The sequence below is a fragment of the Lissotriton helveticus genome, chromosome 2_1 (genome assembly GCF_964261635.1).
Source record: "Lissotriton helveticus chromosome 2_1, aLisHel1.1, whole genome shotgun sequence".
In the NCBI taxonomy this organism is placed as follows: domain Eukaryota; kingdom Metazoa; phylum Chordata; class Amphibia; order Caudata; family Salamandridae; genus Lissotriton; species Lissotriton helveticus.
The window spans coordinates 501422961-501439761 of record NC_136059.1 but is presented as its reverse complement, the minus strand read 5'-3'; the positions used below and the strand labels follow the sequence as shown (position 1 = coordinate 501439761).

Sequence of the window (16801 nt, the reverse complement as noted above, 5' to 3'; positions counted from 1 at the left end):
GAGAGGTTGTGTTGCTCCTCTCCAAGTCTTAATTGATTCCAGGGACTCCATCCTCTTGGGCCAAATTCAAATGAAAAGGAGAGGGGCCACATGCCACCCTCCTCATGCCTTAATAGACTCCCAGGACCCCATTTCCTGGGGTTGAATTCAATTAAAAAAGGGGATAGGCTCCCCAAGCTGCTTGTGGCCCAGAGACCCCATGTCCCCATGTCCCAGAGTCTCTCTAAATTATAGGTGTGTTACCCTGTGCCCATCTGGGACATTCACCAAGCAACACATATTAAAGGAAGGGGGCATCCAGGTCCCCTCTCTCTGAGACGGGCGCCCTCGCGGCGTCCAGCGCGGTAACGCAAACGATCCTGGAGAAGCCGGCGGGAGCCCCGGGGAGAGTTCTCTTTTCTTTGTGAACGGCAAGGCGCCCTGGAATGGGTTCGCCCCGAGAGAGAGGCCCAAGCCCTGGAAAGCGTCACGGTTCCGGCGGCGTCCGGTGAGCTCTCGCTGGTCCTTGAAAATCCGGGGGAGATGGTGTAAATCTCGCGCCGGGCCGTACCCATATCCACAGCAGGTCTCCAAGGTGAACAGCCTCTGGCATGTTGGAACAACGTAGGTAAGGGAAGTCGGCAAGTCAGATCCGTAACTTCGGGATAAGGATTGGCTCTAAGGGCTGGGTCGGTCGGGCTGGGGCGCGAAGCGTGTCTGGGCGCGCTCCGTGGCTGGACGAGGCGCCTCCCTCCGGGGCGGCGGCGACTCTGGACGCGAGCCGGGCCCTTCCTGTGGATCGCCCCAGCTGCGGTGGTCGCCTCTCCCCGTGCCCCCTCCCCGGGGGCGCGGGCCAGCGCTCTGTCTCGGCCGACGCCTAGCAGCTGACTTAGAACTGGTGCCGACCAGGGGAATCCGACTGTTTAATTAAAACAAAGCATCACGAAGGCCCGAGGCAGGTGTTGACGCGATGTGATTTCTGCCCAGTACTCTGAATGTCAAAGTGAAGAACTTCACTGAAGCACGGGTAAACCGCAGGAGTAACTATGACTCTCTTAAGACAGAATATCAGAAATCGAGAAGTACACTCAAAACGTAGAGCAGCAGGATGCTGCTATGGATCTGATGGATGAGGTAGTGTCTTATATCGCAGAAAACACCACTGAAATAAGTCCTCATCTAGCAAGAGTAACAACAAATGAACCAACTAGTGAAATCAATAATGAGCCTATGAACTCTGCTCAAGACGAGCACCAGAATGCCTCAGCAGGAAACAAAATAACAAAAAAAGACAAGAAAAACGAAAGGCTCAATCGGACGCACAAGAAAAATTATGCAAAAGCAAAGGGCAGCGATAAAGAATACCAGGCAATGTTTAAAAAAGACAAAAAGAAAATTGCCAGGATTATCACTGATGGGGCAGAAGATGCCACTTGCCAAATCAGTGCTGATGAAATCTTTCAATACTACAAAAGCATAATTGAAAAAGAAAACAAGAAGAACACTAAATTCATGCCAATTGATCGAATACCAGAGGACTATGAAATTAGAAGTCTTTGCAAAGAAATAACACTGCTCGAAATAACTCATGCCTTTGAGAGCTCCAATATGAAGAAAGCAGTGGGTCCTGATAAGATAGGTCTGAATGACTTATTTAAAGTGCACAGCAGGCAACCAAGACTGCTGCCCAGAGTTCGATCGTTTTGGTTGTTGATGAGAAGAGTGCCAGAAATGATCAAAAAGAATCGATCAATTTTGATACCCAAGAATGTACCGATTAATGAACTTACAAAAATCAGTAATTGATGTCCAATTACCATCGGTACTACATTCATGAAGTTTTTCACAAAAATATTAACTAGAAGACTTTCATTCTTTGTTGAATTGAATACGAGACAAAAAGGCTTCATGAAGGTGAGAGGTTGTCTCGAGAATCTGACTCTCCTGCAAAATATCATAAAAGGAGCACGAAAAAACAGTCACTCATTAGCGGTTGTGTTCATTGATATATCAAAAGCCTTCGACTCTGTCAGCCATGGTCACAATATACAGAGTCTCGCAAGTCAAAGAGTCCCACCAAACATCAGAAAAAGACTTATACACTGACTTAACAACATTTTTCAAGGGAAAGAACAACGAAGAAACTCCTGAAATAACAATGAAATCTGGGGTCAAACAAGGTGACTCTTTATCGCCACTACTATTTAACATTGCCATGGATCCTATGATCTGTGATCTTTAGAAAAATGGCAAGGGATTCACATTTGGATCAGATGATCTTATTGAGAAAATCACCGCTCTCGCCTTTGCTGATGACATTGCAGTACTCAGCAGTACCTGGGAAGGAATGAGTACTAATCTGAAGATCATTGAAAAGTTCAGTAAAGCTACAGGACTAAAACTGAATGTGAAAAAGACGCATGGTTTTTATATCAGTCACCATAAAGACAAAATACTGATCAACAACTGTAAACCATGGCAATTTGAAAAAGAAAATATTGAAAATATTCATCCAGGAGAAAGTGAGGGATACCTCGGATTGAACTTTGATCCACACACTGGTCATACAAGCAACAACTGAATTAATGAGGTTCTTTTCAATTGGGCTAAAAAACTTGATAATCTACCACTTAAGCCCACGCAGAAAATTGAAATATTGTGTCAGTACTTGGTACCTAAACTATCATTCAAATTAGAAATGACAAGAACAGAAGCAAAAACATTGAATGTTCTTGATCAAACAATAAAAAAGTATGTCAAACACTTTCTACACCTTCCTGCATACACATGTGATGGTCTCCTATATTCGAAAAGATCATTTGGGGGCCTCAGTATACCAAAACTATGTACACAAATTGGTCTCAATAAAGTCAATAGTTTATTGTATCTCAGGGATGCTCCAGACTGGTACACAGCACGTTCTTACATGTATGTAGGAGAAAATATAAATGAAAAAATTGATAACATAATCAAAACACACAAACTCCACATTATGGACAGTTGCTATCTGAGCTATGAATTGAATTTGTCAGCAACATATGATTGGAGAAAAGAAGAGTTTGAGAAATGGGCAAATCTCCCTGTCCAAGGTGATGGTATGAAATACTTAGCAAGTAATGCAACCTCAAACTTCTGGAACAGCAAACATAACAAAATGAAAGAAAACCAGTACATAGCTGCGCTGATGTTAAGAGCAAATGTTTTATATACCAGAGAAACCATTACCAGGGGGAGAAATCGTGCATTTGCTACATGTAGGTATTGTAATGATGTTTGTGAAACAATTTCTCATATTTCAGGTGCATGTCCTAAAACTAAGGACATTAGCATAAAAAGACATAACAAAATTGTGGAATTGCTCATTGATAGAGCAAAAAGGTGTGGTTGGTTGGCATATAGGGAACCTCATGTTAAGAATAATCAAGGAGAACTACGAAAACCAGATGTAGTGTTTACAAAAAATGGTACAGCTGTAGTGATTGATGTATCAATTCGTTATGAAAACTCTCTGAACTCCCTTGAATTAGCGTTTGAGAGTAAGGTGAAATACTATCAGGATCTGTCACAGCAAATCAAAGATCTCACAAAATGCAAAAATGTTAAATTTCATGGCTTTATCGTAGGATGTCGTGGTATCTGGCCTCAATGTAATGATGTTGTTCTGGCTGATTTAGGTCTACAAATGGCATTTCCATTCAAGAAAAATGTTTGCCTGACTACTTTAATGGACACTCTTAAAATGTGCCAAGTATTCATGGACAATTGAGTATCAAACTTATACTGAGAGGTACACTTTCTTGCAGCACACATGTCACCCTCATAAAACATACGTTTTACCACATAGGTTTATATAAGAGTTAATATAGATGTGAAGTTTATAGATGTGAATTTTTCTAGATGTGCTTTCTCTAATTAGATGTGTAATTTGTAGATGTGTATTTTGGTTTTATATATATGTGTGCTTATAACAATATAGATTAACAGCCTGATTCATGTAGCTAAAAGCGCTCGCAAAAGGGCCAGATTCTGAGAATCTGGCCCTTTGCGAGTGCGATTTTTGCATTTGGTATTCACAATCCCAAATGCAAAAATCGCTAATTAAGAATTAGCAAACATGCGAGGATTAGCATTTAAGGAATCTCAATTAGAGATTCCTTAAATGCTATTCATGACACATTTAAAAATTGCGAATTAGCAATTTTGGGCCGCTATTTACCGAGAGGTCAGACCTCTCGGTAAATAGCAAAAACGTAGAAAAATGCTTTTAAAAGCATTTTTCTAAGTTGCATGTTGCACACACACATGTCCTTTGGACATGTGTGTGCGCAACACCTGTTCAAATGTGCATTTTAGGGGTGCTACAGGGTGTCCTTTGGACACCCCTGGCACCCTTAAAATCGCTATCTGATTTGCGAGTAGCAAATTGCTACTCGCAAATAAGGGATACTCCCCATTCATTCCTATGGGCCTTTTGGCCCATAGGAATGAATGGGGAGTTATTCCTTTTTTTGCGAGTAGCAAATTGCTACTCGCAAATAGAGAACATGTAGGAATCGCTATTGATTTAGCAATTCCTACATGAATGCCGTTTTGCGTGTCCTCAATAGCGAGTCGCTATGATTCGCTATTAGGGCCACGCAAAACGGCCCGTACATGAATCAGGCTGATAGTGTATACATCGTACTTTTTGAAATGTCTTGAATGATGAATAGGTCTCAAATAATTGCACTCACATAATTATCACACATTGTTTATTGATGTCCTGCTAACTATATTTCAATTCTCTGAACTGTTCGTAGACAATCTTAAAATTGTTGGAATAGTACTGCAATGTGTACTATCGGCCTAAGTCAAAAACAAAGGGAGGTCTCCTTACAAATCCAGTAGGGGACAAGTAGAAATGAATTGGAAAATGAGAAAAGTCCCTATATTCCCAAGGGGAAAAGGATCAGGATCCTACAGTTGATTTGAGAGCCCACTAGTGCCATCAAATACAAATTATTCATCATATTACACAGTTGCAATGACAAATAATACAGGGAAAGAGTATATGTTTAAAACATTTTTGTTCAGCAATTTATTCATTAAAATTCATTATCATGCATAAAAGTACCATACAAACAAACATTAAAAGCTGTGCAAGTACACAGTAACAAATTTAAAACATAAATCAAGTTGAAAGAAACAAAATGTCGACGCAGCGTTTCGGTATGTTGCAATAACACCTTCTTCAGGACAGTTCTCTAATTAAAGAAAACATACAGTTATTATTCATGTTGACAAATTCTTTTGCTACAGTACAGTAATACTTTATCTACACAGTCTGCTCTTTTACACATGCTTTTGATCGTTTTTACCAATGCTATATGTCCTCTACTTTACCCCGTTCTTCTTAACATGTTCTAAGCACTCTACAAGGCGAACTAGTGGGTCTTGGTGTCTTCAACTGCTAAGCTAGCAAAATGATGACCTTGCAATGCCTGTTATAGAACAATTATGCTGGCAAGTAATTTAAGCAGCTAGATTGTTCAACTAACAGAAATGATAACTTTATGCTGTAAGCTATAGATCAATAAAGCTTACAAGTGATTGAGCAGCTAAAATGTGCAATACCTCTTTATCTGTGATTCAGCGTGAATGCCTTCTCTTTATCTTTCAGGCTTCCTTCTTTAATCAGCATAGTATACTTTCAGAATATGCGGACTGGAATTATTTCACGTCCCATTGGTTTAAAACAGTTCCACCTTTAGGGACACAATGAAGAACATCATGTTATTCTGACCTTTCTATTATCTGTCCTGTGTATCCTACCAGGGATCACATTGTAGTTACCTTTAGATCACAGTTCCTTGGAATTGTCAGTCACCTGAGGTTTCTTTGAACTGGATCTTTTGCACCTTAAAGGTCAAACAGAGGGGGGATTGGCTTCACATTAATCTAAGCTTTATTCTTAATCCTTATGACACACCACGTGGGGAGAAAGACAATTACCTTAACGTTATGGTGTGTCCTTTTCTTTACGTACCGAGGAGCCACCGATGTATGATTACAATTCAATAGCTGGAATTGAAAACCAATATATCTTTTTTGTGATTATTTAATTCTATTTCAACCTTCATTTATACAATATACCCATGGTTCTTCAGGATGGAGCTTACCCGATATACATGTGTGGCCAGTGATACACCCGTGGTTGTATTTCCACCTTTTTCTGCAGGGGTCACCCGATTATTAGTGGTTTATCAATTCACCATCTGGAAGGAATACAACATTGCCTTAAAAATATGCTTTTGAATCAACTGTAGGATCCTGATCCTTTTCCCCTTGGGAATATAGGGACTTTTCTCGTTTTCCTATCTCTGGCCCATACGTGATCCCAGTTCCAGTGAGGACAGCGTTCAGTGTGGCTGTACTCCGGAACAAAAGAATGTTGTATTGTTGGAAGCAAAACCGAATTGACGCTGATGAGCAGCATAATAACCCAGAATGAGCCACCGCGAGGTGGTACAGAATAGCCAAATGCCTTGTCATCTAATTAGTGACGCGCATGAATGGATGAACGAGATTCCCACTGTCCCTACCTACTATCTAGCGAAACCACAGCCAAGGAAACGGGCTTGGCACAATCAGCGGGGAAAGAAGGCCCCGTGAGCATGACTGTAGTCTGGCACTGTGAAGAGACATGAGAGGTGTAGGATAAGTGGGAGGCCCTCGGGCCGCCGGAGAAATACCACTACTCGCTTGATCTTGATTTTCAGTATGAATACAGACCGTGAAAGCGGGGCCTAACGATCCTTCTGACTTTTTGGGTTTCAAGCAGGAGGAGTCAGAAAAGTTACCACAGGGATAACTGGCTTGTGGCAGCCAAGCGTTCATAGCGATGTCGCTTTTTGATCCTTCGATGTCGGCTCTTCCTATCATTGTGAAGCAGAATTCACCAAGCGTTGGATTGTTCACCCACTAATAGGGAACGTGAGCTGGTTTTAGACCGTCGTGAGACAGGTTAGTTTTACCCTACTGATGATATGTTGTTGCAATAGTAATCCTGCTCAGTACGAGAGGAACCGCAGGTTCAGACATTTGGTGTATGTGCTTGGCTGAGGAGCCTATGGGGCGAAGCTACCATCTGTGGGATTATGACTGAACGCCTCTAAGTCAGAATCCCCCCTAAACCGTAACAATACCGCAGTGCCATGGAGCCTCGGTTGGCCTGGGATAGCCGGCCTCTCTCGGGGGGCCGGTGCGTAGAGCAGCTCGCTTGGGGATTGGAGCGCGGAAGGAAGGGGGCCGCCACCATCGCTCTTAGTGCACCGCATGTTTGTGGGACACCCGGTGCTAAATCATTATTAGACGACCTGATTCTGGGTCAGGGTTTCGTAAGTAGCAGAGCAGCTACCTCGCTGCGATCTATTGAAAGTCATCCTCTGAGCCAAGCTTTTGTCTCTGTGTGTGTGGGTGCCCGCGGACGCCTCCCTCTACCACACCCAGGGTTGGGTCCCTCTGCCGCCGGGCTGGCAGGAGGGACGCGGAGGGGGTAACATGGGTCCATGGGAGGCTGCCTCCACCACGTGCCCTTCGGCACGGGGGCCTCCCCCTCCTGTCCCTGCCCCACCGGGGTGCGGGGATGGGGGCCACCATCCCTTGCGAGTCAGCAGGGTGACCAGATGGCCCGCTGATTCCGGGCAGGGAGGTGAGCTGCAGCCACCCGGGGAAAGAAAGCTGCTGAGCGGCTGCCTTGGTGCGCCCGGCCACCCTCGCCGGACTGCAAGGGCGACTGGGTACGACAGCCTCCCAGGCCACCTGAGCACTGGGTCGTCCCGGTCCGTGTGGTCGCCTGGCTGCGCGACCAGATGGCCCTGCAGGCAGGGTGACCAGATGGCCCTGCGGGCAGGGTGACCAGATGGCCCTGCGGGCTGGGTGACCAGATGGCCCTGTGGGCTGGGTGACCAGATGGCCCTGCGGGCTGGGTGACCAGATGGCCCTGCGGGCTGGCAGCCAGGCTAATTCCAACTTTTGTCCTTCCCCAGAGTTCTGTAAGCCCCCGAGAAATATGGGCTCCCCAGGCAGGCCGTCTGGGAGTGGACGTGGCAGGGCTTAACCCTCCTTGGGTCTGGCTAAGGGTCCGTGCGCTGGGGACGGGGCTCCCAGGGAGGCTCTCCCCGGCCTGGCTAGGGTTCGGAAGGTGGGACCGGGCCCGGGGCTTGAGCTCCGTCCAGCCTGCCCCGGGGTGCGTGAGCCCCCCATCCTGCAAGCCATCAGAGGGTCTGGGCGCAGGGGACGGGGCTCCACCAGGGCCCGGGGAGGCTCTCCCTGGCCTGATCCCTCGACCCCTCGCAGTCCGGCTTCAGAGCGAACCACAGCACCGAGACCGCCCTCATCGCAGCTACCGACGACATCCGAGCCCTGCTCGACAACGGGAAAACAGCGGCCCTCATCCTCCTGGACCTCTCCGCAGCGTTCGACACTGTCTGCCACTGCACCCTAGTTCAACGCCTCAGCAACATCGGTATCCAAGAGAAAGCACTGGAGTGGATCATCTCGTTCCTCGCCGGAAGAACACAGAGAGTCCGCCTCCCCACGTTTCGATCCGAGGCCACATAAGTCATCTGCGGCGTACCGCAAGGATCATCACTCAGCCCCACCCTCTTCAACGTCTACATGAGACCTCTTGCAGCCATCGCACGCCAACACAACCTCAACATCATCTCCTACGCCGACGACACCCAGCTGATCCTACCCCTCACAATAGAACGCGACACCACCAGAACCAGCCTACACGAAGGGATGAAAGACGTCGCCGAGTGGATGAAGAACAGCCGCCGGAAACTGAACTCAGACAAGACGGAAGTCCTCATCCTGGGACCATCGCCCTCCGCCTGGGACGACTCCTGGTGGCCCCCCGCCCTGGGCACCACTCCCAAGCCAACAGACCACGCACGTAACCTGGGCTTCATCCTGGACTCCTCCCTCTCGATGACCAGACAAGTCAACGCCGTCTCCTCAGTAATAGATGCTCGAGCACCTGCTTTATTTTATCTATCAGAGCTTCCTGTTGAAGCTAACTTAGTAACTATTTGAGGATGGCGCTGGCAGCTTGCCGGCGCCATCGTAAAATAGTAACAACAGGCCAGCAAGGTTTGAACTTTTGCCCCCGGAATCCACCGCTCGCCGATTTGCGAATTCGCGGTAAATTCGCGGGAGTTCGCGGATCGCGACTTTACCGAAAATTCGTAAAATCCGCGAGCGTAACATATTTTGCGCTCATGCTTACTCCTCATTGTGCTTCAACACCCTACGCATGCTCCGCAAGATCTTCCGATGGATCCCGACCGAAACCAGGAAGACGGTCACCCAGGCACTCGTCACCAGCCGAATGGACTACGGAAACGCCCTCTACGCCGGAACCACAGCCAAGCTAGAGAAAAGACTCCAACGCATCCAGAACGCCTCCGCCCGACTCATCCTGGACATCCCCCGACGCAGCCACATCTCCAACCACCTGAGGGACCTGCACTGGCTCCCCGTCAGCAAGAGGATCACATTCAGGCTCCTCACCCACGCACACAAATCTCTCCACGACCTGGGCCCCAAGTACCTCAACGACCGCCTGACCTTCTACACGCCCACCTGCCAGCTACGTTCTACAAGCCTCGCCCTCGCCGCCGTACCTCGCATCCGAAGAGCCACCGCCGGAGGCAGATCCTTCTCCTACCTGGCGGCCAAGACATGGAACTCCCTCCCCATCCACCTCCGGCTGACCCAGGACCATCTCGCCTTCAGGAGACAACTCAAGACCTGGCTGTTCGAGCAATAGCAGACCCCTTCCCCCAAGCGCCTTGAGACCCTTCCGGGTGTGTAGTGCGCTATACAAATGGTATGATTGATTGATTGATTGGGGCTTGAGCTCTGTCCAGCTGGCCCAGGGGTGCGTGAGCCCCCCGCCCTGCCAGCCATCAGAGGGTCTGGGGACGGGGCTCCACCGGGGCCCTGGGAGGCTCTCCCAGGCCTGGCAAGGGTTCGGAAGCTGGGACCGGGCCCGGGGCTTGAGCTCCGTCCGGCCGGCCCCGGGGTGCGTGAGTCCCCCGTCCTGCAAGCCATCAGAGGGTCCGGATGCTGGGGACGGGGCTCCACCAGGGCCCGGGGAGGCTCTCCCCGGCCAGGCTAGGGTTCGGAAGCTGGGACCGGGCCCTGGGCTTGAGCTCCGTCCGGCCAGCCCCGGGGTGCGTGAGCCCCCCCGTCCTGCAAGCCATCAGAGGGTGCGGGCGCTGGGGACGGGGCTCCACCGGGGCCCAGGGAGGCTCTCCCCGGCCTGGCTAGGGTTCGGAAGCTGGGACCAGGCCGGGGCTTGAGCTCCGTTCGGCCGGCCCTGGGGTGCGTGAGTCCCCCGTACTGCAAGCCATCAGAGGGTCCGGGCGCTGGGGATGGGGCTCTACCGGGGCCCGGGGAGGCTCACCCTGGCCTGGCTAGGGTTCGGAAGCTTGGACCGGGCCAGGGGAGCAGGTGTGGCTGGCTTAATCCACTACGCTGTCAGAGTGTAGTTTTCTGCCCACCCCTAGTCCTAACTATAACTACCTACTTGTGATTGCCAGTAGGTAACACACACATGCACACACACACACACACAAATATATATTACCTACTGGCGGTCGCCAGTAGGTAGTTATAGTTAGGACCTAGTTTCCATAGGAAATCTACAACATTCTATTTGGAATAACTTTGGCACCGGTGGACAAATCTTCGTGAATTTCTCCAAGAAAATGGCCTGCTCAGTTCCTCTCTTTCCCTGAAAACCCCCTTTGGGGGTGATTCCTCAAGTAGGGGCCGAGAAAAAAGGGGGTCCCAAAACGTGTTTTCCCCATACAATTTTCCATAGGGACCTTTAGCCAGGGCTACAGCCCGAACGGCTGAACGGAATTGCACGAAATGTGGCAGAGAGGTACATTTCTGTTCGCAGATTGTGCTTGTTGTTAAATGGTGTAAATCTGTTCAGTAGTTTCTGAGAAAATTGCAAGTAAAATCATAGCGATATCTAGAGTCGGAGTTCAGTACGCGTAGTGAAATCCTTTCAATTACGAGCGCGAGCTGCATGCTGATTGGCTGTGAACTGTCTGTCAACACTCGAAACCAGGAAGTGTTGGTGGCCAAACAGTAAAACAAAGCTGAGAAATAAGGGAAGGGGGTAGGGTAGAGATATTCTGACCCTCTAGGCTTGCTCAGGGGGTCGTACATGGATGTTTAGGCTCTATTTTGTATTTTATGTTTTTTAAAGAAAAATCGCGGCGTACGCGTATGTAAATACCTACAATTACGAGCAGGAGCTGCATGCTGATTGGCTGTCAAAGCTCCAAACCGAGAAGTGTTGGCAGCCATGTTGTTAGTCGGGAGAGCAGAGTCACATGAAAACAGTAAAACAAAGTTGAGAAATAAGGAAAGGGGGCAGGGTAGAAACATTCTGAGCCTATAGTCTTGGTCAGGGGGTGGTACATGGATCTTAAGGGTCAATTTTTATTTTAAAAAAAATAAAAAATAGCAGGGTACTCGTGCAGTTCTTGTACGTGGTGGAAAAGGTGAAAAAAAAAAGTAGAAGTCCGTTTTATTCATTAGGTCCCGGGGGGGTAAATTACGGTGGCAATTTTCTGCATAATAGGGGCTTGTAAGGTGCCCCGAACACTGGGGAACGGCACTCCTCTGGTTTTATTTTGAAGTATGCTGGGGGGGGGTTACGGTCCTACTCCCCGCAGTCTCGGGGAGCAGCACCCCTCGGGTCTTTTAAAAAGAAAATATGTTTTGAGCTCTCTCTCTGTCCCCGTACACGTCATGGGGAACGCCACCTTTCTGGGGCAGTGATATGTAAAATGACCTTCCACCTCCGGGTATCTGCATTGTCTGGAGTTTTTTATTAATGTTGGGAGGGTGGGCTTGATAATGCGTCCTTGTTAATTCCCATAGAAGCCTATGTTCTGGTGCTAACATGGGGTTCTATGGAAATAACAAGACCGTATTATCAAGCTCATTATCGCCGTTTTATCGGCAGTTTCTTGCCAATAAAATGGCGATAATTTTAACACCGGTCCTTAATAATATGCACCTAAGTTTACTGGTAAAAAAAAGAGCAAAAGCTTCGGTGTGACGTCATGTACGGCGTTCTGTGCACGAAAGGGTTCAATGTTTCTACTTGGTTTAAAACATGTATGTATTTAATGTAGATACTAAGGGCAGACATTTGGGATAACTATGATTTTTTTAAAATACTTTTAATAATCCTATATTACTTTTAAAAAGAATTACACAAATCGCAGTAGAACATCATGCGTACTCGTATTGAAAGAGCTGCACAAGCGCATCATAAGCGTACACAAAGCCATGTGACTTTAAAAGTAGAGATTTGATTAGTTCGTAACTTTTCCTATTGCGAGTGTTGAAAGTTCCGTCCCATTATAATTATTTGACTTTGACTTTCCAAGAAGACGCATTTGTTGTGAGAATCTTCTCAAATAGAAGGAAGATCACCATAATAAGAGCAATGGAGTCATCTTCCAGTAGTTCTTCAGAGGAATATTTAATTCCTGAAGAAGCTCCAAAGTAGAGGAAAGAAGCTCTAATTTGGAAGTTTTTCACTTTTCCAGAAGGTCGAAAAAAGGTTAATGCTGCAAAAGTAACCTGTAAAATTTGCCAAAGAACTCTTTCAAGGGGTGATCCATGTAAAAAATACTCCTTTGGCACAGCAAATATGGTGCGACACGTGAAGAACTTGCCCCCCAAGAACTTTGCTCGAGCTGAAAGACGGAGGTTGCACGAGAACCCACCTGCTGCTACACCAAGCACATCAACTGCGGCAGCATTTTCAGCAAGCAGCCCACACCCACATATTGATTCTGACTTTGCTAAAGTTAAAATTCTTTGCAGTTATTGCTATAAACTTTTGTGTTATGGGGAACAGTCTATAGACCTGATGAAACGCAGGATACAGGATCATTGCTGTCCTCGACATTAGTTGTTCTTTTTTTCATTCTTTTGTTCCGCTTGGAATTTGTTGAGAAAACACAAAAAAAATACAAAACAAAAAAAAAAGTTCTTTTTAGAACTACCTTCACTGGTCAAAGAAAGAACTATATTTCTATGTTAGTGTGTAAAAGTTTGTCAGAATGAATGAATGTATATATTACTAGTGTATGGAGAATGTGAAAGTGCAGAGCTATAAGGAAGTGCTACAGCATAAATCTAGAAGGTGTTTGCCTGTAGTATACTGTAGTATGTGCGAAGAACTTGAATGAAACATATGTACATAAATATGTTAGAAGTCTATGCTTCAATTTGCGCTGCTGGTGAAACTTCCTGGGTGAATTTGTATGTGTTAGGGGCGGATTTACAATCCCCTTGTGCCTCTTTTACACAGCCGTTCCGTCACTTTTGTGACACAGCGGTGGTGCAAAAGATGTGCCATGGTGTATGCTATTAACAATGTGACGCATCACTTTTCGGAGGAGGATCCTAGCCGTGATACAGTATGGCCGCGTGAGCTAGCAGCTCCCGGGACCCCCGCAGTCCCTGGGCAGATCCTGTAAAATATCCTGGTGCCGGACCGCAAATTCTGGTCGCGGATGAGTATCGGCGTAGAACGCTGTGTTCGGTGTCTTTGTCGGCCGCCGCAATCAGATTAGAGGGTGATCGGAAGTTTGCGCCTGCCTCCGGGGAAGCCGGGGTCTCGAGTTGTGATCAGACCCCGGCCGGAGTGTAACAACAGCGGGCCCAAATCTGGAGGTTGCCGGCTAGGTCCCGAGGACGTCTTATACTCGTCTCACAGCTGCGAGTAGCCCACCCCCGCCACTGTCCCCCCTATGCGGGGACCTACAGGGAGGACGCGCCTGTGTCGTGGTGGCGCTGTTACCGGAACTGCTTTATCACAGGCCCTAGTAGTGATTGAGTTGCCCAAAGGCCTCTCTGCATGCATTTGGATGGGCAAGGCAGAGCTGTAATGAACGGAGGGCTCTTGCTTGGACCGAGGAATGCCAGTGGAGTCTGGAGATGCCCCTTTCCCTTCCGCTCTGACTCAGTACTGGTGAGGATGACGCCGGTGCAAAGGCTTGATGTGACTGTGCTGGGGGTGGAAACAGGTGACTCTCCCGATTTGTGGATTATTGATATTGATCAGTGGACTCCCGTGCTGAGCAGATCCCCTGTGGGCTAGAGGTCCGGTTGGTTGCGACCATCTAGTGAGGTGCTGGGATCCTTGCTGCGAGGTAGAAGATTGCCTTTCCCCTGGAGCGCACGTGTATGGGACTAACGGGGAACCGTACCCGATCAACGCCTGCGGCTTTGGGCTCACCAGCACGGTGCCGCCCCTGACCTGGTACCCCTGTCGAGAGATCGGTATTAAGACCGGAGCTGCTCTTCACGTGCCTTCAAGATGGCAACTAAACCCGAAGCAGAGAAGCAACAATCTAAGCCGCCCAGGGGATCGAGGTATGTCCAAGCCAATAAGTTGGATCGATACACACTACCTAAGGGTTCACCGACCGGGTCTGGGAAATTGCACGATGAGAATATGGGGGCGGCTGCCCCTGCGATGGAACCAAGGCTGCAAGATGTAATTGCTGCTATCGACGGAGTAAAAACATCCCTCGGTCGGAAGATGGAGTCCTTGGATCACAAACTGGACACAGTCATGATAGAGGTCAACTTAAACCGTGCAGATCTCACCAAAACCGGTGAAAAGGTTAAGTCGCTGGACATCAAAACCTCCAGTCTAACGGACGATGTGGCTTTGTTGCAGCAAGAAGTGCATGATCTTCACAAGTCCTAAGTTGGACGAGTATGAAGGAAGAGCCCATAGAAACAACGTGCGCATTATTGGTGTGCTTGAAAAGGCCGAGGGCCAGGCCGCGGATCTCTTAGTTGAGGATCTTATACTCAATCACTTAAAGCCCAAGGGACTGGGGAATTTCTTTATGGTGGAGAGTACCGGGAGGGAGACCTAGACCTGGAGTGCACCCCGGCCAATGATTGCACGGGTGCTTAATTTCAGAGACAGAGACGCTATCCTGCAGGCCTCCAGGAATGGGGGCCCTCTTCAGTATGAAAATTCTACCCTAGGATTCTTCCCTGATTTTACGCAGGTGGTACAAAAACAGCGGCAATCCTTCATGGGTGTAAAAAAGAAACTTCGAGATAAAGGGCTGAAGTATGCCATGATGTACCCTGCCAAGTTGAGAGTTGAGCATGCAACTAGGGCTTTTTTCTTTGACAATCCCGAAATTGCCTCGGATTGGTTGGAGACTCTTTCCTTCCCAGATGAACAGTCGCGACGTAATGGAGATGAAGATGAAGGCACACAAGAACGAGAATAAGAACTAACATGTTCACAGGTGGTCTCGGCCTGGGTTTGGGGGGTGGAATGCGGTCATATAAAAACTCGCAGAAAAGACAGTGGTGGGCATGGTTTGAATGGGTCCGATGATACTCTAGGGGTTAGGAGGGAAATCGGGAGTCGTACTCCTCCTCTGGGTTACTTTTCGTTAGTTCAGTAGCTAGAATATGGGGCGACAGGCACACTGCAAGTTGGGGGCGGATGAACACCGTGAGCAGGGGTGCAGGGAGAGGGGTGGTGAGGGGGGGTGGTTTGGGGTTGGTATTTTTTGTTGTGTTGTGTTGATGTTTTTGCTGTTTGTGTTTTTTCAAGGCATTACACCTCAAGGATTGAATCTAAACAGTTGCTTAATTATGGTGCTGGGATCTGAGAGGGGTTGGGCCTTCTTTATGTTCCGGGATGGGGGGTAGAGAGTTGAGGGTCCTGAGTTGGAATGTGAATGGGCTGGGGGACAAAATCAAACGCGGTGTGGTTCTGCAGTTGCTTAAAAGACATTCCCCTGATGTGGTCCTGCTTCAGGAAACGCACTTGGTAGGGAACGCATGTAAGGCGATGCATAGGAAGGGATACCATTTGGTAGCGCATACAGGATCTACATCGGGGTCTCGGGGAGTTGGGATCCTCCTTAAAACTTCGCTGCCGTTCGTAATAGACTCGATTGTTGAGGATGATAGGGGCCGATATATAGCTGTGTCTGGACGGTGGGAGGGATACACTCTCTCCTTGGTCTCGATTTATGTCCCCCCGGGTCTTCAAACCACTACTTATACAGATTTGGGGAAGATTGTTCTGGACCTTCCTAGCGGATTGATTCTGGGTGGGGATTTCAATGCTGTGGTTTCGGGTGCCATGGACAGGTATCCGCCCCGTGATGCGGGGCGGGCGCAAAGATGGCTACCTGATTTTATGGAGGTGTTGGGTCTTGCGGATAGCTGGAGACTGCTTCACCCTAATCAGCGCCAATACACTTTTCACTCTGGCGCCCATGGCAGTCTCTCTCGAATTGATTATTGTCTAGTACCAGCGGGCCAGGCATCATATATTGCAGAGGTGAAAGATTTGGCTAAAGGCATTTCGGATCACTCGCCTCTCTGGATTAGAGTTGAGATGGCCGCGGGCTCGAGTGGTAGAATTGCCCCCATCAATCCCTGGTATTTGCACAAACCTAAAATTCGCAAGGATTTGTTGAAAACGTTAGAGCATTACTTCCAGGAAAATTAGTGGTCGGTGTCATCGCCGATATCGTTGTGTGAGGTGTTCAAGACAGTGGTTAGAGGTCAAGCATTGTCCCTGATTGCGGGAGTTAAAAAACAGAAGGAGGAGGAAGTTGTGAGAATTGAATCGGAAATAGTCCACATCGAGACTGAAATGGAACAGGAGGTTACCCGCGCTGGATTGCATGTTTTGCAACTTAAGCAGCTCGAGTACAAGACACTAGTCACTGATAGTGCTAGA

General features: G+C 48.0%; 1 pseudogene; it reads left to right on the top strand.

Moving 5' to 3' along the window:
• The first annotated feature begins 6600 nt into the window (after positions 1-6600).
• LOC144820826 (28S ribosomal RNA) lies at positions 6601-7418 on the top strand (annotated as a pseudogene).
• The last annotated feature ends 9383 nt before the right edge of the window (positions 7419-16801 follow it).